Source organism: Pseudopipra pipra, chromosome W (assembly GCF_036250125.1).
Source record: "Pseudopipra pipra isolate bDixPip1 chromosome W, bDixPip1.hap1, whole genome shotgun sequence".
Classification (NCBI taxonomy): domain Eukaryota; kingdom Metazoa; phylum Chordata; class Aves; order Passeriformes; family Pipridae; genus Pseudopipra; species Pseudopipra pipra.
The window spans coordinates 21,383,469-21,405,236 of NC_087580.1; positions in this window are offsets into that span (position 1 = coordinate 21,383,469).

The following is a 21,768-nucleotide window of genomic DNA, read 5'->3' on the forward strand; positions in this document are numbered from 1 at the left end:
CACCCAAAGCAGTTGTCCTCAGCATCCCCAGCTCCCAGGGCTGGCAGTTGGTGATGGGGAGCTGAGTGAAGCCCCCAGAATGCAGGAGGAAATGGTCAGTGACCTGCTCTGCCAGTGAGACCCCCCCAAGTGCCTGGGCCCACATGGGATGCAGCCAAGAGTCCTGAGGGAGCTGGAGAAAGAGCTGGCCAAGCCACTCTCACTCATTGCCCAGCAGTGCTGCACAACTGCACAAGTCCCAGCTGACTGGCAACAAGCACATGGGATGCCCATCCCCAGGAAGGGCCAAAAGGAGGATCTGGGCAACTCCTGGCCTGTCCCACTGACCTCAGGACCGGGGAAGTCCATGCAGCAGATCCTCCTCAGTGCCATCCCATGGCACGGGCAGGACAACCAGGGGATCAGGCCCAGCCAGCGTGGGGTTGGGAAAGGCAGGTCCTGCCTGACCAACCTCATCTCCTTCTCTGACAAAGGACCCGCTCAGCAGCTGAGGGAAAGGCTGGGATGTGTCTCTCTGGAATTCCAGAAAGCCTTTGGCACCATCTCCCCCAGCATCTCCTGCACAAACTGGCTGCTCATGGCTTGCCCGGGGACCTGTTTGCTGGGTGACAAAGTGTCTGATGGGCCAGGGAGTGGTGGGGAATGGAAGGAAATCCAGGTGGGGCCGGTCACTAGTGGGGTTCCCAAGGGCTCAGGGTTGGGGCTGCTCCTGTTTAACATCGTTGTGGATGATCTGGGCCAGGGGATCGAGTGCCCCCTCAGTAAAGTCGTGGGCAACACCACATTGGGTGTGAGTGTGGATGTGCTGGAGGGCAGGAAGGCTCTGCAGAGGGATCTGGACAGGCTGGATCAATAAGGCCAAGTGTCAGGGCCTGCCCTTGGCTCCCAACAACCCCCTGGAACGCTCCAGGCTGGGGGCAGAGGGGCTGGAGAGCTGCTCAGCAGGAAGGGACTTGGGGGTGCTGCTTGACAGCAGCTGGATATGAGGCAGAGTGTGCCCAGGGGGGCAAGAAGGCCAAGGGCATCGTGGCCTTTGTGGAGAAGAGTGTGGCCAGCAGGAGCAGAGAACTGATTTCCCCTCTGTGCTGGGCACTGGGGAGGCCCCACCTGGAGTGCTGTGTCCAGTTCTGGCCCCTCAGTGCCAAAAGGCCCTTGAGGGGCTGGAGCGTGTCCAGAGAAGGGAACGGAGCTGGGGAAGGCTCTGGAAAACATGTGTGCTGAGGGACGGCTGAGGGAACTGGGCTGGTTGAGTCTGGAGAAGGGGAGGCTCAGGGGGGACCTCATTGCTCTCTGCAATGCCCTGAAAGGAGGTTTTAGTGGGTGTGGGAGTCAGACTCTTCTGCAAAGCCTTTAGTGACAGGAAGAGAGGAAACAGCCTTAAATTGCAGTAGGTGAGTCTCATATTAGATATTCAAAACCCCTTTTTCCACTGAGAGAGTGTTCAGGCATTGGAACAAGCAGCCCAGGGAGGTGGTGGAGTCTCTGGAAGTGTTCAGGTGTGTGGTGGGTTGACCTTGACTGGACACCAGGTGCCCTCCCAGCCGCTCTATCACTCCCCTTCCCGTAGGGATGGTGGAGAGAGTAAGGTGATAAAAAAAAAACCAACTTGTGGGTTGAGATAAGACAGTTTATTTAAAGCGAAAGACAGCAGGGTTTGTTCTCTACTCCCCATGAGCAGCCATGGTCAGCCACTCCCGAGGAGCAGGGCTTGGGTACCTGTGAGGGTTCCTCAGCAGGCAGCCATTAGACAATGAATGCCCCCCTCCTGCTCTGTGCCTCAGCTTTTAGAGCTGAGCTGACCTCCCATGGTCTGCAATGTCCCTTGGGTCAGTTGGGCTCAGCTGGCCTACTTGGGTCCCCTGCCAGGCTCTTGCCCTCAGCTAAGGAAGGAATGTCCCAGTGTGGGTGCTGTGCTCAGCAGTGCCCAAAACACTGGGGTGTTCTCAATCCCCTTCCAGCTGCCAATGCCAAGCCCAGCCCTGGGAGGGCTGCTGTGGGGAACTGAACTGCAGCTCAGCCAGACCCAACCCAAATATCTCTGGCACATATTCTATAGAATCCATCCTTAGCTGTTGTGTGATAGATCTATAAGATATTACAAATAATAAGCAATAATAAGGCAAGTGTCCTCCTTAGGGACACCCCCCCAAACTCCTGCCCGGGTTTGTTCCCTGGGGGTCTCTGCAGCAGCAAGCACAGCCCCACACTGACTGCTCTGGGCTGTGCAGGCATTTGTGGTTCTGCCTGTCTGACACACCCCCAACCTTGGGATGGATCTGGATGTCACTGGATGTGATGTCACAGGGGAGCTGTGATGTCATAGGATGGATGGGACGTCATAGAGGAGCCCTGATGTCCCAACAAGGATGCGATATCACAAGGGGATGTAATGTCACAACAAGGAGGTGATGTCACAGGAGAGATGTGATGTCACAGGGGAGCTGTTATGTCATGAGGAGGTGTGATGTCATAGGGGAGATGTCGTGTCACAGGGGAGGACGTGATGTCACAGGGATGATATGATATCACAGGAGAGGTGTGATGTCATATGATGGATGTGACATCATAGAGGAGATGTGATGTCACGGGAAGGGTGCGATGTCATATGATGGATGTGACGTCATAAGGGAGATGTGATGTCACATGATGGGTGTGATGTCATAAGGGAGCTGTGATGTCACAGGAAGGATGTAATGTCACAGGGGAGGACATGACATCACAGGAATTATATGATATCACATGTGAGGTGTGATGTCATATGATGGTTGTGACGTCACAGGGGAGATGTGATGTCACTGGGAGCTGTGATGTCATGGGGGAGATGTGATGCCACCACAAGGATGTGATGTCATAGAGGAGCTGTGCTGTCTCGGGAGGATGTGATGTCAGAGGAGAGGACGTGATTTCACAGAGATGATATGACATCACAGGAGAGGTGTGATGTCACAGGGGAGGATGTAATGTCATATGGGAGCTGTGATGCCATTTGCTACCCCGGCTTGGCTCCTCCTCGGAACCGATTAAGGTGAGTGGGAGGGGTCAGGCTCATTAGCAGGTGATAGGGGAGGCATAATAAGAGCCTCCAAGAGAGCGTGAGCGACCTTCGCTCATGCACCCCACACAGGAGCGGGCAAACAGGGGCGTGGCACGTCAGTGAGGGCGTGGCACGGCAGTTTGCACGGCAGTTCCCATAGGCAGGGCAAACAGGCAGGGCAGAAGCCTAAGGTATTTCTGCGGCTTTTTTCTCACAGCTCAAGGCAGTCATGCCTCCCAAAAAAATGAAAGCTGTTGCTCCTATTACCAGTAGAGGGGTGTCAATACAGACAGAACCCTCTAAAAAGGATGCAGCCACTCAGGCCTCTGGCTGCATAGACTGTTTGAGCCTAGAACTGCTACCAGAGGACAGCGTGAGAAACACCTGCATACGATGTGAGCAGGTGGATGATTTGCTATGTCTGGTGGCAGAGCTAAAGGAAGAGGTGGAAAGGCTAAGGAGTATAAGGGAGAGTGAAAGGGAAATTGACTGCTGGAGTCACACCCTTTCGATTCCTAAGGAAGCCCAGCAGGAGGCGGTGAAGCCCAGCCCCCCCTGCCATCAGGCAGACAGAACGGACAATATGGATGGGGAGGAATGGAAACAGGTGCCTGCTCGTAGAGGCAAAAACACCCCTCTCAACCCCTTTCACCTGCCAGGGTGCCCTTAAAAAACAGGTATATGGCCCTGGTTTCAGAAAGTCTGATGGAGGACAGTCAGGAGGAAGATCTGTCTACAAGGTCTTCTGGTTACCCCCAGTCTACTGGATCTGTTACAACTACGGGTAAGAGGAAAAAGAGAAGGGTTATTGTAGTTGGTGACTCCATTTTGAGGGGAACTGAGGGCCCTATATGTCGGCCAGACCCATCCCACAGGGAAGTTTGCTGTCTTCCTGGAGCCAGGGTGAGGGATATTACAAAAACACTTCCTAAGCTTATTCAACCCTCAGACTATTACCCGCTGTTGGTTGTCCAGGTTGGAAGTGAAGACATCAATAATAGGAGTACCAGGGTAATTAAAAAAGATTTTAAGGCTCTGACCCGATCACTTCATGGGACAGGAGCACAGGTAGTAATTGGCTCAGTTCCTGTGCTAGCTGGGATGAATGAGGAGATAAATGAGGATAGGTTTAGGAAAGCACAGCTTACCAATAGGTGGCTTAGAGGATGGTGCTATCGTCAAAATTTTGGGTTTTTTGATCATGGGGCAAACTCCATGTTGCCTGGTCTCGTCAAACCAGATGGGCTTCATCTATATGGGAAGGGCAAAAGAACTGTAGCCCGTAAGTTGGCAGGGTTAGTTAGGAAGGCTTTAAACTAGGTTTGAAGGGGGAAGGGGCGGCACCTGGGCTCTCCAGAAATAAGCCTAAGGGTGTAGAGCCCGAGTTGAGAATAAAATCAGTGGCCCAGCTGAAGTGCATGTACACCAATGCATGCAGTATGGGAAACAAACAAGAGGAGCTGGAAGCCATAGTGCAGCAGCAAAACTATGACATAGTTGCTGTCACAGAAACGTGGTGGGATGACTCACACGACTGGAGTGCTGCTATGGGGGGCTACAAGCTCTTCAGAAAGGACAGGCAGGGAAGGAGAGGTGGAGGGGTGGCTTTATATGTTAGAGAGTCTCTTGACTCTGTTGAAGTTGAGGTCAGCAGTGACAAGGCTGAGTGCCTGTGGACCAGAATCAGGGGGAAGACCAACAAGGCTGACATCCTTGTGGGTGTCTGTTACAGACCGCCCAACCAGGATGATGAAGGAGATGAATTATTCTACAAGCAGCTGGCAGATGTCTCAAAATCTCCAGCCCTTGTGCTTGTGGGTGACTTTAACCTGCCGGATATCTGCTGGGAGCTTCATACTGCAGAGAAGAGGCAGTCAAGGAGGTTCCTGGAGTGTATAGAGGATAATTGTCTGCAACATCAGAGCTCTCTATGACATCACATCCACCTCTGGACATCACATCCTTCTCTGTGATGTCACATGTCTCCTATGACATCACGTTTCCCTCTGTGACATCACACGCTCCTCTGTGATATCACAGCTTCCTGTGACATCACATCCTCCTCTTTGACATCATATCTTCCCTTGTGACATCACATCCTCCTCTGTGACATCACATCCGCCTCTGTGACATCACAGCTCTCCTATGACATCACAGCTCTACTGTGACATCGCATCCTTCCTGTCACATCACATCCTCCTCTGTGAGATCACATCCTTCTCTATGACATCACAACTCCCTCTGATGTCACATCCTCCTTTGTGACATCACAGCTCTCCTATGACATCACATCCTGCTGTGTGACATCACAGCTCTCCTATGACATCACAGCTCTACTGTGACATCACATCCTTTCTGTGACATCACATCCTCCTCTGTGGCATCACAGCTCTCCTATGTCATCACATCCTCCTTGTGACATAGCATGTCTCCTATGACATCACATCCTCCCCTGTGACATCACATCCTTTTCTGTGACATCACATCCCCCTCTGTGAGATCGCATGTCTCCTATGACATCACATCCTCCTCTGTGACATCACACCCTTGACTGTGACATCACAGCTCCCCTGTGACATCACATCCTCCCTGTGACATCACATCATCCTCTGTGACATCACATTATCCTCTGTGAGATAGCATGTCTCCTATGACATCACATCCTCCTCTGTGACATCACATCCTCCTCTCTGACATCACAGTTCTTTTGTGACATCACATCCTCCTCTGTGACATCATAGCTCCACTGTGACATCACATCCTCCTCTGTGACATCCCAGCTCCCGGTGACATCACATCCTCCTCTGTGGCATCACAGTTCTCCTATGTCATCACATCCTCCTTGTGACATCGCATGTCTCCTGTGACATCACAGCTCCCTTTGACATCAAATCCTCCTCTGTGCCATCACATCCCTCTCTGTGACATCGCATGTCTCCTATGATATCACATCCTCCTCTGGACATCAGTTCCTGTTCTCTGACGTCGCATGTCTCCTATGAAATCACATCCTCCTCTGTGACATCACATGTCTCCTATGACATCACATCCTCCTGTGTGACATCGCATGTCTCCTATGACATCACATCCTCCTGTGTGACATCACAGCTCTCCTATGACATCACATCGTCTTTGACATCACCTCTCCTATGACATCACATCCTCCCTGTGACATCACATTCTCTCCTGTGATATCACATCTCCCCTGTTACATCACTGCTCCCCTGTGACATCACATCCTTCACGTTTCTTTTTATAGATTTACACCCTAAATGGCTGTTTTTCAATGTTTTTTATTCCAAAATGCTTTTAAATCTTTGCATGTTTATGTGTTCTCTTATATAAAAATCATCCATAAGGAATCCCTATACATGTGTCATTTGATGTGGTCACTTTTCTGTGTTAAGTTCCCTGCAATACACCCTCCTTAAAATATGACAGCTGATCCATTTGGAAACTCACCAAAGGACAGGTGAGCTTCGTTTCTAGTTTTGTTCATTATCTCCTAAGATTTGATATTCAGGGACTGAAACATTATGGTCTCTCCTTCTGTCCTGATTTGTCTCCTCTAAGCCCTCCTTTTCCTGTTCCCGTGGCTTCCACTACCTTGTTAGCTTGTCATCCCCCCCCAGCTTTACACCCCCAAATAACACGTTTTTCCTCTCCCCCTGTGAGCCATCACTACTTTTCTCTCAACCCTCTTCCATCCAAGCCAGCAGCTCTTCCCTGCCAGTGCTGCTGCCTGGAGAACCAGAAATCCTGGGCTGTCCTTTGCCTGTTGATAAACAAAGCAGTGGCTTCTTCCCCAGGGGACTGAAAGTGTCACCTCCCCCAGACTGGGGCCTGGAATTCCAACCACATTCCTGACCTTGGGTTTCACAGTCACCCATCAGTTTGGGGGAGGGGAAAAGAAAAAAGGTCAAGAGATTAGAGCAGCAAGTAAACTGGGGCTACCTGTACCTTCATTTTCTCAAGCTGTTCTGGAGAAATAAATAAAAATAATACTGGGGGGGGGGAAGATAAAGCAAGTATGAGTTCACTGAATTTGATCAGGGAATACAGAAGAAGAACATGTCTGCAAACACACATCTGCACTAACTTATCAAACTGTACAGTGAAAAATCTGACCCCAAGGAGTCTGTACAAAACAGTGGGAATGGAATCAGAGAGGGGAAGGGAAAAATCGTCAGCAGTGCCTGTCCCAGTCAAGGGGCATCACTGAGCAGCACCTACATTTCCATGGCTCTCTGGGCAGGTCATTTTTCCTGTGTGCCAAACAGCACATCTGGAAGCTTCTTCCCATTGAAATACTACAGACATTTCAGGGCATCTGAACAACCAGATTCTTAAAGCACAACGACCTCAAGGCAAGGGAAGAAGTGAGATTCAGTGGCACTTGGCAGAAGCTGCCCAGTGCATTGTGTCAAATGGGTATTTACCAAAAGGAGTAACAAGCTCAAGCCATCAGGGAAAGAGCCAGATGATGAAAGGGTGTTACCTGCTGACAATTTCTTTGGGAAGAAGTAGACTGTTAACTTGAGATAGAAATTTGCAATATACCATGGAACCTTATTCAAAGTCCAGCTGGAAAATACCTTCTTGTTAAAAGTGTGAAATAAATCCTAAAGTGTCATCAACTATGTGATTTCTCTTTATTCCCAATCACTAATTAAAGAAACATAACTCAGAAGTGATCTCACTCTGTGCTCCAGTGAGATTAACATTAGAACAATATTGTCACTGTCTGTTTGTCTCTTGTGCTCCTCACTGGCAGGCACTTGGTGCACCCCTGGATATCCTGCTAATGAGGTAAATAACTAACCCTTCTAAAGTTCCAGATTTTCCTCACCTGTTTGTACACAGTTGGACAAACTGAACCAAGTTATTACAAGTTATTACTTGAAAGTCACCTGCTGTATTTAGCATTAATTACTCCTTGTTTTGATCGTAGAGGAAAAAAGCTCACACAACACAATCTCTGTGGGCCCAACAGAGAAAACATCCCCAGGGTCTTGTTAGAGCACAAACCTGAAAAAAAGGGATGACAGGTCAGAGAATCACAGAATCATCAACATTGGAAGAGACCTTCCAGATCTTCTAGTCCAACTGTCAACCCAGCACCACCAGAATCACCCCTAAACCCCCTCCCAAACCACTACATCCAGATGCCACCAGAATGCTTCCAGAGACTCCACCACCTGCCTGGGCTACTTGTTCCAATGCCTCAACACTCTCTCAGTGGAAAAAGGGGTTTTGAATATCTAATATGAACCTTGCCTGATGCAATTTAAGGCCGTTTCATCTCTTCCTGTCACTAAAGGCTTTGCAGAAGAGACCAACCCCGACCCCACTAAAAACCTCCTTTCAGGTCATTGCAGAGAGCAATGAGGTCCCCCCTGAGCCTCCCCTTCTCCAGACTCAACCAGCCCAGTTCCCTCAGCCGTCCCTCAGCAGACATGTTTTCCAGAGCCTTCCCCAGCTCCGTTCCCTTCTCTGGACACGCTCCAGCCCCTCAAGGGCCTTTTGGCACTGAGGGGCCAGAACTGGACACAGCACTCCAGGTGGGGCCTTCCCAGTGCCCAGCACAGAGGGGCAATCAGTTCTCTGCTCCTGCTGGCCACACTCTTCTCCACAAAGGCCACGATGCCCTTGGCCTTCTTGCCCCCCTGGGCACACTCTGCCTCATATCCAGTCTCTGTCAAGCAGCACCCCCAAGTCCCTTCCTGCTGAGCAGCTCTCCAGCCCCTCTGCCCCCAGCCTGGAACGTTCCAGGGGGTTGTTGGGAGTCAAGGGCAGGCCCTGACACTTGGCCTTATTGATCCAGCCTGTCCAGATCCCTCTGCAGAGCCTTCCTGCCCTCCAGCACATCCACACCCACACCCAGCTCAGTCAGTCTCCCAAACATAACAAAGTCTGACCACCAGCAGTCCAGGGTGTCAGTTCTGCTGCCCCCTCCTTCCTTCACTCAGAATGGAAAACTCCATCATTTTGGGGTCTCTCTGCCCGTTGGCTCCGACCACCACATCCCCCACCAGTCACAGAATCATGGAATGGTTTGGAAGGGACCTTAAAGAGCATCTCAGTCCAACCCCCTGCCATGGGCAGGGACACCTTCCACTAGACTCAGAGCTCAGAGCCCCATCCAACCTGGCCATGAACACTTCCAGGGATGGGGCAGCCAGAACTTCTCTGAGCAACCTGTGCCAGGATCTCACTACCATCACAGTCCAGAAATGCTTCCTAATATCCCATCTAACCCTTCCCTTTCTCATGTGAAGCCATTCCCCTTGTCCTGTCACTCCAGGCCCTTGTAAATAGTCTCTCTCCATCTTTCTTGTTGGTTCCCTTCAGGCACTGCAAGGCCACAATTAGGTCACCCCAAAGCCTTCTTTTCTCCAGGCTGAACAATCCCAATTCTCTCAGCCTTTCCTCACAGCACAGCTGCTCCATCCCTCTGATCACTTTGATGGTCCCCTCTGGACTCGCTCCAGCAGATCCATGTCCTTCCTGTGCTGGAGCCCAGAGCTGGAGGCAGCTCTGCAGGGGTGACAACATTACAGCCCTGTGTGTTCCAGCAAGGACACTGTGGAACCTCCTGGAGTAAAGGAGTCATGTCACAGTCCGTGCAATGTCAAAGTCCATGGGTGTCACAGTCCGTGGAATACCAGAGTCCGTGGAATGTCACAGTCCGTGGAATGTCACAGGCCGTGGGTGTAAGAGTTCCTGGAATGTCACAGTCCGTGGAATGTCACAGTCCCTGGAATGTCACACTCCCTGGAATGTCACAGTCCGTGGGTGTAAGAGTCCCTGGAATGTCACAGTCCGTGGAATGTCACAATCCGTGGGTGTCACAGTTCATGGGTGTCACAGTCCCTGGAATGTCACAGTCCGTGGAATGTCAGAGTACGTGGGTGTCACAGTCCGTGGAATGTCACAGTCCCTGGAATATCACAGTCCCTGGAATGTCAAAGTCCATTGAATGTCACAGTCCCTGGAATGTTGCAGTCCGTGGAATGTTAGAGTTCCTGGAACGTCACAGTCCCTGGAATGTCACAGTCCGTGGAATGTCACAGTCCCTGGAATGTCACAGTCCGTGGAATGTCACAGTCCGTAGGTGTCACAGTCCCTGGAATGTCACATTCCCTGGAATGTCACAATCTGTGGGTGTCACAGTCCGTGGGTGTCACAGTCTCTAGAATGTCAGAGTCCCTGGAATCTGACAGTCCGTGGAATGTCACAGTCCCTGGAATGTCACAGTCCGTGAGTATCACAGTCCCTGAAATGTAACATCCCATGGAATGTCACAGTCCGTGGAATGTCACAGTCCCTGGAATGTCAAAGTACCTGGAATGTCACAGTCCGTGGAATGTCACGGTCCGTGGGTGTCAGAGTTGCTGGAATGTTACAGTCCCTGGAATGTCACAGTCCGTGGTTGTCACAGTCCATGGAATGTCAAAATCCATGGAATGTCACAGTCCATGGAATGTCACAGTCCCTTGAATGCCACAGTCCCTGGAATGTCAAAATCCCTGGAATGTCACAGTCCATGGAATGTCACAGTCCCTTGAATGTCACAGTCCCTGGAATGTCACAGTCCGTGGAATGTCAAAGTCCCTGGAATGTCACAGTCCTTGGAATGTCACAGTCCGTGGGTGTCACAGTCCCGGGAATGTCACAGTCCATGGAATGTCACAGTCCCTGGAATGTCACAGTCCGTGGGTGTCACAATCCCTGGAATGTCACAGTCCCTGGAATGTCGCAGCTTCTGGAATATCATAGTCCGTGGAATGTCACAGTCCGGGAATGTCACAGTCTCTGGAATGTCACAGTCCGCAAATGTCACTGTCCATGGAATGTCACTGTCCGTTGGTGTCACGATCCGTGTGTGTAACAGTCACTGGAATGTCACAGTCCGTGGAATGTCACAGTCCGTGGAATGTCTCAGTCCCTGCAATGTCACTGTCCCTGGAATGTCACAGGCCGAGGGTGTCACAGTCCCCGGAATGTTACAGTGTGTGGAATGCCACGGTCTATGGAACATAACAGTCCCTGGAATGTCACCATCCTTGTAAGGTGTCAGTCCCTGGAATGTCACAGTCTTTGGATTGTCACAGTCCGTGGAATATCACAGTCCCTGGGATGTCACAGTCCGTGGAATGTCTCAGTCCCTGGAATGTCAGAGTCTGTGGGATGTCAGAGTCCGTGGAATGTCACAGTCTGTGGAATGTCACAGTCCTTGGAATGTCACAGTCCTTGGAATGTCACAGTCCGTGGGTGTCACAGTCCCTGGAATGTCACGGTACGTGAGTGTCACAGTCCGAAGAATGTTAGAGTTCCTGGAACGTCACAGTCCATGGAATGTCACAGTCCTTGGGTGTCAGAGTCCCTGGAATGCGACAGTCTCTGGAATGTCACAGTCCGTGGAATGTAACAGTCCGTGGGTGCCACAGTTTGTGGAATGTCACAGTTCGTGGGTGTCAGAGTCTCTGGAATGTCACAGTCCATGGAATAGCACAGTCCCTGGGATGTCACAGTCCGTGGAATGTTAGAGTTCCTGGAATGTTAAAGTCCATGGGTGTCACAGTCCCGGGAATGTCACAGTCCCTGGAATATCACAGTCCCTGGAATGTCACAGTCCATGAAATTTCACAGTCCATGGAATGTCTGAGTCCCTGGAATGTCAAAGTCAGTGGAATGTCTCAGTCCCTGGAATGTCACAGTCTGTGGAATGTCTCAGTTCCTGGAATGTCACAGTCTGTGGGATTCATTGTCCATAGAAATTCACAGTCCGTGGAATGTCACAGTCCGTGGGTGTTACAGTCCGTGGAATGTCTCAGTCCCTGGAATGTAAGAGTCCGTGGGTGTCACAATCCCTGGAATGTCACAGTCCCTGGAATGTCGCAGCCCCTGGAATATCACAGTCCATGGAATGTCACAGTCCGTGGAATGTCACTGTCCGTGGAATGTCACTGTCCGTGGGTGTCACGATCCGTGTGTGTAACAGTCACTGGAATGTCACAATCCGTGGAATGTCACAGTCCGTGGAATGTCACAATGCATGGAATGTTACAGTACGTGGAATGTCTCAGTCCCTGCAATGTCACAGACGGTGGAAAGTCACCGTCCCTGGAATGTCACAGGCCGTGGGTGTCACAATCCCTGGAATGTTACAGTCCCTAGAATGTCACAGTCCAAGGAATGTCACTGTCCCTGGAATGTCTCAGACCGTGGGGTGTCAGAGTCCGTGGAATGTCACAGTCCATGGAATGTCACAGTCCCTGGAATGTCACAATCCGTGGGTGTCACAGTCTCTGGAATGTCACAATCCGTGGAATGTCACAGTACGTGGAATGTCTCAGTCCCTGCAATGTCACAGACGGTGGAAAGTCACCGTCCCTGGAATGTCACAGGCCGTGGGTGTCACAATCCCTGGAATGTTACAGTCCCTAGAATGTCACAGTCCAAGGAATGTCACTGTCCCTGGAATGTCACAGACCGTGGGGTGTCAGAGTCCGTGGAATGTCACAGTCCATGGAATGTCACAGTCCCTGGAATGTCACAATCCGTGGGTGTCACAGTCTCTGGAATGTCACAGTCCCTGGCATCTGAAAGTCCGTGGAATGTCACAGTCTGTGGAATGTCACAGTCCGTGAGTGTCACAGTCCCTGAAATGTAACATTCCATGGAATGTCACAGTCCGTGGAATGTCACAATCCGTGGAATGTCAAAGTACCTGGAATGTCACAGTCCGTGGAATGTCACAGTCTGTTGGTGTCACAGTCCCTGGAATGTCACAGTCCCTGGAATGTCAAAATCCCTGGAATGTCAAAATCCATGGAATGTCACAGTCCGTGGAATGTCACAGTCCGTGGAATGTCACAGTCTGTGGGTGTCACAGTCCCTGGAATGTCACAGTCCCTGGAATGTCTCAGTCCCTGGAATGTCACAATCTGTGGAATGTAACAGTCTCTGGAATGTCACAGTCCGTGGAATGTCAATGTCCATGGTTGTCACAGTCCCTGGAATGCCAAAGTCCCTGGAATGTCACAGTGCCTGGAATGTTACAATCTGTGGAATGTCACAGTCCGTTGGTGTCACAGGCCCTGGAATGTCACAGTCATTGGAATGTCAGAGTCCTTGGAAAGTCAGAATTCCTGGAATTTCACAGTCCGTGGAATGTCACAATCCCTGGAATGTCACAGTCCATGGAATGTCACAATCCTTTGAATGTCACATTCCCTGGAATGTCGCAGTCTGTGGGAGTCACAGTCCCTGGAATGTCACAGTCTGTGGAATGTCACAATCCTTTGAATGTCACATTCCCTGGAATGTCACAGTCCGTGGGTGTCACAGTCCCTGGAATGTCACAGTCCCTGGAACGTCACAGTCCGTGGAATGTTACAATCCCTGGAATGTCACATTCCCTGGAATGTCACAGTCCCGGGAACGTCACAGTCCGTGGAATGTCACAATTTCTGGAATGTCACATTCCCTGGAATGTCACAGTCTCTGGAATGTCACAGTCTCTGGAATGTCACAGTCTGTGGAATGTCACGGTCCATGGAATGTCCCACTCCGTAGGTGTCACAGCTCCTGGAATGTCACAGTCCCTGGAATGTCAGAGTCTGTGCAATATCACAGTCCGTGGAATGTCACAATCCCTGGAATGTCACAGTCCGTGGAATGTCACAGTCCCTGGAAAGTCAGAGTCTGTGGAATGTCACAGTCCGTGGAATGTCTCTGTTTTTGGAATGTCACAGTCAATGGAATGTCAGAGTCCCTGGAATGTCAAAGTCAATGGAATGTCACAGTCCGTGGAATGTCACAATCCGTGGAATGTTAGAATTCTTGGAACGTCAAAGTCCTTGGATGTCAGAGACCGTGGATGTCACAGTCTATGGAATATCACAGTCCGTGGTCGTCACAGTCCGTGGAATGTCACAGTCCCTGGAATGTCACAGTCACTGGAATGTCAGAGTCTGTGGAATGCCACAGTCCCTGGAATGTCAGAGTCTGTGGAATGTCACAGTCAGTGGAATGTCACAGTCCCAGGAATGTCACAGTCCGTGGGTGTCACAATCCCTGGAATGTCACAGTACCTGGAATGTCGCAGTCCCTGGAATGTCGCAGTTCCTGGAATGTCACAGTCCGTGGAATGTCACACTCCGTGGGTGTCACAGTTCCGGGAATGTCACAGTCCCTGGAATGTCACAGTCCCTGGAATGTCACAGTCCATGGAATGTCACAGTCCTGGAATGTCACAGTCTCTGGAATGTCACAGTCCCGGGAATGTCACAGTCTGCAAGTGTCACAGTCCGTGGAATGTCACTGTCCATGGAATCTCACGGTCCATGGAATGTCACTGTCCGTGGGTGTCACGATCCCTGGAATGTTGCAGTCCCTAGAATGTCACAGTCCAAGGAATGTCACTGTCCCTGGAATGTCACAGACCGTGGGGTGTCACAGTCCGTGGAATGTCACAGTCCCGGGAATGTCACTGTCCCTGGAATGTCACAAGCCGTGCGGTGTCACAGTCCGTGGAATGTCACAGTCCATGGAATGTCACAGTCCCTGGAATGTCACAATCCGTGGGTGTCACAGTCCGTAGGTGTCACAGTCTCTGGAATGTCACAGTCCGTAGGAGTCACAGTCCCTGGAATGTCACAGTCTGTGGAATGTCACAGTCCTTGGAATGTCACAGTCCTTGAAATGTCACAGTCCCTGGAATGTCACAGTCCGTGGGTGTCACAGTCCATGAAATGTCACAGTCCGTGGAATGTCACAGTCTGTGGAATGTCACAGTCCGTGGAATGTCACATTCCCTGGAATTTCACAGTCTCTGCATTATCACAGTCCGTGGAATGTCACGGTCCATGGAATGTCCCACTCTGTGGAATGTCACAGCTCCTGGAATGTCTCAGTCCCTGGAATGTCACAGTCTGTAGAATGTCACAGTCCCTGGAATGTCAGAGTCTGTGGAATGTCACAGTCCGTGGAATGTCACAATCCCTGGAATGTCACAGTCCGTGGAATGTCTGTTTTTGGAATGTCACAGTCAATGGAATGTCACAGTCCCTGGAAAGTCACAGTCAATGGAATGTCACAGTCCGTGGAATGTCACAGTCTGTAGAATGTCACAATCCCTGGAATGTCAAAGTCCTTGGAATGTCAAAGACCGTGGATGTCACAGTCTATGGAATATCACAGTCCGTGGAATGTCACAGTTTGTGGAATGTCACAGTCCGTGGAATGTCAAGTCTCTTGTATGTCACTGTCCGTGGAATGTCACAGTCCGTGGAATGTCACAGTCCATGGAATGTTATAGTCCATGGGTGTCACAGTCCGTAGGTGTCACTCTCCGTTGAATGTCACAGTCCGTGGAATGTCACAGTCCCTGGAATGTCACAGTCTGTGGGTGTCACAGTCCCGGGAATGTCACAGTCCGTGGAATGTCAAAGTCCCTGGAATGTCACAGTCCTTGGAATGTCACAGTCCGTGGGTGTCACAGTCCTTGGAATGTCACAGTCCGTGAGTGTCACAGTCCCTGGAATGTCACGGTCCGTGGGTGTCACAGTCCGAAGAATGTTAGAGTTCCTGGATCGTCACAGTCCATGGAATGTCACAGTCCTTGGGTGTCAGAGTCCCTGGAATGCGACAGTCTCTGGAATGTCACAGTCCCTGGAATGTAACAGTCCGTGGGTGCCACAGTTTGTGGAATGTCACAGTTCGTGGGTGTCAGAGTCTCTGGAATGTCACAGTCCGTGGAATATCACAGTCCCTGGGATGTCACAGTCCGTGGAATGTTAGAGTTCCTGGAATGTTACAGTCCATGGGTGTCACAGTCCCGGGAATGTCACAGTCCCTGGAATATCACAGTCCCTGGAATTTCACAGTCTGGGGAATGTCACAGTCCCTGGAATATCATAGTCCCTGGAATGTCACAGTCTGTGGAACGTCACAGTCCGTGGAATGTCACCATCTGTTTAATGTCACAGTCAGTGGAATGTCACAGTCCGTGGAATGTCACAGTCGCTGGAATGTCTCAGTCCCAGGAATGTCACAGTCCCCGGAATGTCACAGTCCCTGGAATGTCACAATTTGTGGAATGTCACAGTCTGTGGAAAGTCACAGTCCGTGGGTGTCACAGTCCATGGAATGTCACAGTACATTGAAGGTCACAGTCCCTGGAATGTCACAGTCCCTGAAACGTCACAGTCCGTGGAATGTCACAATCCCTGGAATGTCACATTCCCTGGAATGTCACGGTCCATGGAATGTCCCACTCCGTGGAATGTCACAGCCCCTGGAATGTCACAGTTCGTGGAATGTCACAATCCCTGGAATGTCACATTCCCTGGACTTTCAGAGTCTGTGGAATGTCACATTCCCTGCAATTTCACAGTCTCTGGAATGTCACAGTCCGTGGAATGTCACGGTCCATGGAATGTCCCACTCCGTGGAATGTCACAGCCCCTGCAATGTCACAGTCCGTAGGTCTCACAGCTGCTGGAATGTCACAGTCCCTGGAATGTCACAGTCTGTAGAATGTCACAATCCCTGGAATGTCAGAGTCCGTGGAATGTCACAGTCTGTGGAATGTCACAGTCCCTGGAATGTCACAGTCCGTGGAAAGTCACAGTCCGTGGAATGTTACAGTTCTTGGGTGTCACAGTCCGTGGAATGTCACAGTCTGTGGAATGTAACAGTCCGTGGAATGTCACAGTCACTGGAATGTCACAGTCCGTGGGTGTTACTGTCCCTGGAATGTCACAGTCCGTGGAATGTAATCGTCCTTGGGTGTCACAGTCTGTGGAATGTAACAGTCCCTGGATAGTCACAGTTCGTGGAATGTCTACTCCCTGGTATGTCACAGTCCCTGGAATGTCACGGTCCCTGGAATGTCACAGTCCGTGGAATGTCACAGTCCTTGTAATGTCTCAGTCCCTGGAATGTCACAGTCCGTTGAATGTCACAGTCTGTGGAATGTCTCAGTTCCTGGAATGTCACAGTCCGTGGGTGTCGCAGTCCGTGGAATGTCAAAGTCAGTGGAATATCTCAGTCCCTGGAATGTCACAGTCCGTGGAATGTCTCATTTTCTGGAATGTAACAGTCCGTGGGTGTCACAGTCCCTGGAATGTAACAGTCCTTGGATGTCACCGTCTGTGGAATGTCACAGTCCGTGCAATGTCACAGTCCATGGAATGTAACAGTCCCTGGATAGTCACAGTCTGTGGAATGTCTAGTCCCTCGGATGTCACAGTCCGTGGAATGTCACAGTCCACTGAATGTCACAATCCCTGGAATGTCACAGTCCGTGGAATGTCACAGTCCACTGAATGTCACAATCCCTGGAATGTCACAGTCCGTGGAATGTCACAGTCCGTGCAATGTCACAGTCCGTGGAATGTAACAGTCCCTGGATAGTCACAGTCCGTGGAAAGTCTAGTCCCTGGTATGTCACAGTCTGTGGAATGTCACAGTCCCTGGAATGTCACATTCCGTGGAATGTCACAGTCCTCGTAATGTCTCAGTCCCTGGAATGTCACAGTCTCTGGAATGTCACAGTCCGTGGAATGTCACAGTCCATGGAATGTTATAGTCCACGGGTGTCACAGTCCGTAGGTGTCACTCTCCGTTGAATGTCACAGTCCCTGGAATGTCACAGTCCCTGGAATGTAACAGTCCTTGGGTGTCACAGTCTGTGGAATGTCACAGTCCGTGCAATGTCACAGCCCGTGGAATGTAACAGTCCCTGGATAGTCACAGTCTGTGGAATGTCTAGTCCCTGGTATGTCACAGTCCGTGGAATGTCACAGTCCCTGGAATGTCACAGTCCATGGAATGTCACAGTCCATTGAATGTCACAATCTCTGGAATGTCACAGTCTGTGGAATGTCACAGTCCGTGCAATGTAACAGTCCGTGGAATGTCTCAGTCCCTGGAATGTAACAGTCCGTGGGTGTCACAGTCCGTGGGTGCCACAGTCCGTGGGTGTTAAAACCCGTGGAATGTCACACTCCTTGGAAAGTCTCACTCCCTGGAATGTAACAGTCCGTGGGTGTCACAGTCCGTGGAATGTCACAATCCATGGAATGTCTCAGTCCCTGGAATGTCACAGTCCAAGGGTGTCACCGTCCGTGGAATGTCACAGTCTGTGGAATGTCACTGTCCCTGGAATGTCACAGTCCCTGGAATGTCACAGTCCAAGGGTGTCACCATCCGTGGAATGTTACAGTCCATGGAATGTCTTGTCCCAGGAATGTCACAGTCCGTGGAATGTCACAGTCCCTAGAATGTCACAGTCCGTGGGTGTCACAGTCCATGGAATATCACTGTCCGTGGAATGTCTCAGTCCCTGGAATGTCACAGTCCAAGGGTGTCACCGTCCGTGGAATGTCACAGTCTGTGGAATGTCACTGTCCCTGGAATGTCACTGTGCTTGTAATGTATCAGTCCCTGGAATGTCACAGTCTGTTGAATATAACAGCCTGTGGGTGTCACAGTTTGTGGGAGTCACAGTCCGTGGAATGTCACAGTCCGTGGGTGTCACAGTCCGTAGAATGTCACGGTCCGTGGAATGTAACAGTTTGTGGGTGTCACAGTCCCTGGAATGCACAGTCCCTGGAATGTCACAGTCCGTCGGTGTCACAGTCCCTGGAATGTCACAGTATGTGGAATGTCATAATCTGTTGGTGTCAAAGTCCTTGGAATGTAACAGTCCCTGGAATGTCACAGTCCGTGGAATGTCACAGTCTGTGGGTTCCACAGTCACTGGAATGTCACAATCCCTGGAATGTCACAGTCCGTGGGTGTCAGAGTCCCTGGAATGTTACAGTCCATGGAATGTCTAGTCCCAGGAATGTCACAGTCCGTGGAATGTCACAGTCCCTAGAATGTCACAGTCCGTGGGTGTCACAGTCCATGGAATATCACTGTCCGTGGAATGTCTCAGTTCCTGGAATATCACAGTCCGTGGGTGTAGCAGTCCGTGGAAATTCACAGTTCGTGGAATGTCACAGTCCGTGGGTGTCACAGTCCCCGGAATGTCACTGTCTGTGGAATGTTAGAGTTCCTGGAACGTCACAGTCCGTGGAATGTCACAGTCCCTGGAATGTAACAGTCCGTGGGTATCACTGTGCCTGGAATGTCACAGTCCGTGCAATGTCACAGTCCATGGAATGTAACAGTCCCTGGATAGTCACAGTCTGTGGAATGTCTAGTCCCTGGTATGTCACAGTCCGTGGAATGTCACAGTCCCTGGAATGTCACAGTCCATGGAATGTCACAGTCCATTGAATGTCACAATCTCTGGAATGTCACAGTCCGTGGAATGTCACAGTCCGTGCAATGTAACAGTCCGTGGAATGTCACAGTCCGTGGAATGTCACAGTCCTTGTAATGTCTCAGTCCCTGGAATGTCACAGTCCGTTGAATGTCTCAGTCCGTGGAATGTCACAGTCTGTGGGTTTCGTAGTCCATAGAAATTCACAGTCCGTGGAATGTCTCAGTCCCTGGAATGTAACAGTCTGTGGGTGTCACTGTCCGTGGGTGTCACAGTCCGTGGAATGTCTCAGTCCCTGGAATGTAACAGTCCATGCGTGTCACAGTCCGTGGAATGTAACAGTCCTTTGAATGTCACAGTCCGTGGGTGTCAGAGTCTCATTCTGTTGAATATCACAGACTGTGGAATATCACAGTCCCTGGGATGTCGCAGTCCGTGGAATGTTAGAGTTCCTGGAATGTAACAGTCCATGGGTGTCACAGTCCGTGGACTGTAACAGTCTGTGGGTGTCACAGTCCCTGGAATGCACAGTCCCTGGAATGTCACAGACCATGGGTGGCACAGTGAGTGGATGTCAGAGTCCAGGGGTTGTCACAGTTTGTGGCTGTCACAGTCCCTGGAATGTCACAGTCCGTGGAATGTCGCAGACCGTGGGTGTCACAGTCTGTGTAATATCACAGTCCGGGGAATGTCACAGTCCCTGGAATATCACAGTCCCTGGAATGTCACAGTCCGTACAATGTCAGAGTCCCTGAAATGTCAGAGTCCGTGGGTGTTACAGCCCGTGGAATGTATCAGTTTCTGGAATGTCACAGTCTTTGGATTGTCACAGTCCGTGGGTGTCACACTCCCTGGAATGTCACAGTCCGTGGGTGTCACAGTCCCTGGAATGTCACAGTCTGTGGAATGTCACAGTCCATGGAATGTCACATTCCATGGAATGTCACAGTCTCTGGAATGTCACAGTCCCTGGAATGTCAAAGTCCATGGGTGTCACAGTCCCGGGAATGTCACAGTCTGTGGAATGTCACTGTTCCTGCAATGTCACAGTCCGTGGGAGTCACAGTCCGAAGAATGTTAGAGTTCCTGGAACGTCACAGTCCATGGAATGTAACAGTCCGTTGAATGTCCAAGTCCCTGGAATGTCACAGTCCATGGAATATCGGAGTCCCTGGAATGTCACAGTCCGTGGAATGTCACAGTCCGTGGATTGTCACAGTCCGTGGGTGTTACAACCCGTGGAATGTCACACTCCTTGGAAAGTCTCACTCCCTGGAATGTAACAGTCCGTGGGTGTCACAGTCCGTGGAATGTCACAATCCGTGGAATGTCTCAGTCCCTGGAATGTCACAGTCCGTGGGTGTCACAGTCCGTGGAATGTCTCAGTCCCTGGAATGTCACAGTCCAAGGGTGTCACAGTCCGTGGAATGTCACAGTCTGTGGAATGTCACTGTCCCTGGAATGTCACTGTGCTTGTAATGTATCAGTCCCTGGAATGTCACAGTCTGTTGAATATAACAGCCTGTGGGTGTCACAGTTTGTGGGAGTCACAGTCCGTGGAATGTCACAGTCCGTGGAATGTCACGGTCCGTGGAATGTAACAGTTTGTGGGAGTCACAGTCCCTGGAATGTCACAGTCCGTCGGTGTCACAGTCCCTGGAATGTCACAGTATGTGGAATGTCATAATCTGTTGGTGTCAAAGTCCTTGGAATGTAACAGTCCCTGGAATGTCACAGTCCGTGGAATGTCACAGTCTGTGGGTTCCACAGTCACTGGAATGTCACAATCCCTGGAATGTCACAGTCCGTGGGTGTCAGAGTCCCTGGAATGTTACAGTCCATGGAATGTCTAGTCCCAGGAATGTCACAGTCCGTGGAATGTCACAGTCCCTAGAATGTCACAGTCCGTGGGTGTCACAGTCCATGGAATATCACTGTCCGTGGAATGTCTCAGTTCCTGGAATATCACAGTCCGTGGGTGTAGCAGTCCGTGGAAATTCACAGTTCGTGGAATGTCACAGTCCGTGGGTGTCACAGTCCCCGGAATGTCACTGTCTGTGGAATGTTAGAGTTCCTGGAACGTCACAGTCCGTGGAATGTCACCGTTGGTGGAATGTCACAGTCAGTGGAATGTCTCAGGTCTTGGAATGTCACAGTCCGTGGAATGTCACAGTCTGTGGAATGTCACAGTCCATGGAATGTTAGAGTGCCTGGAACGTCACAGTCCATGGAATGTCACAATCCGTGGGTGTCACAGTCCGTGGGTGTCACAGTCCGTGGGTATCACTGTGCCTGGAATGTCACAGTCCATGGAATGTCACAATCCGTGGAATGTCAAAGTACCTGGAATGTCACAGTCTGTGGAATGTCACAGTCAGTGGGTGTCACAGTCCGTGGGTGTCACAGCCCCTGGAATCTCACAGTCCGTGGAATGTCACAGTCCTTGTAATGT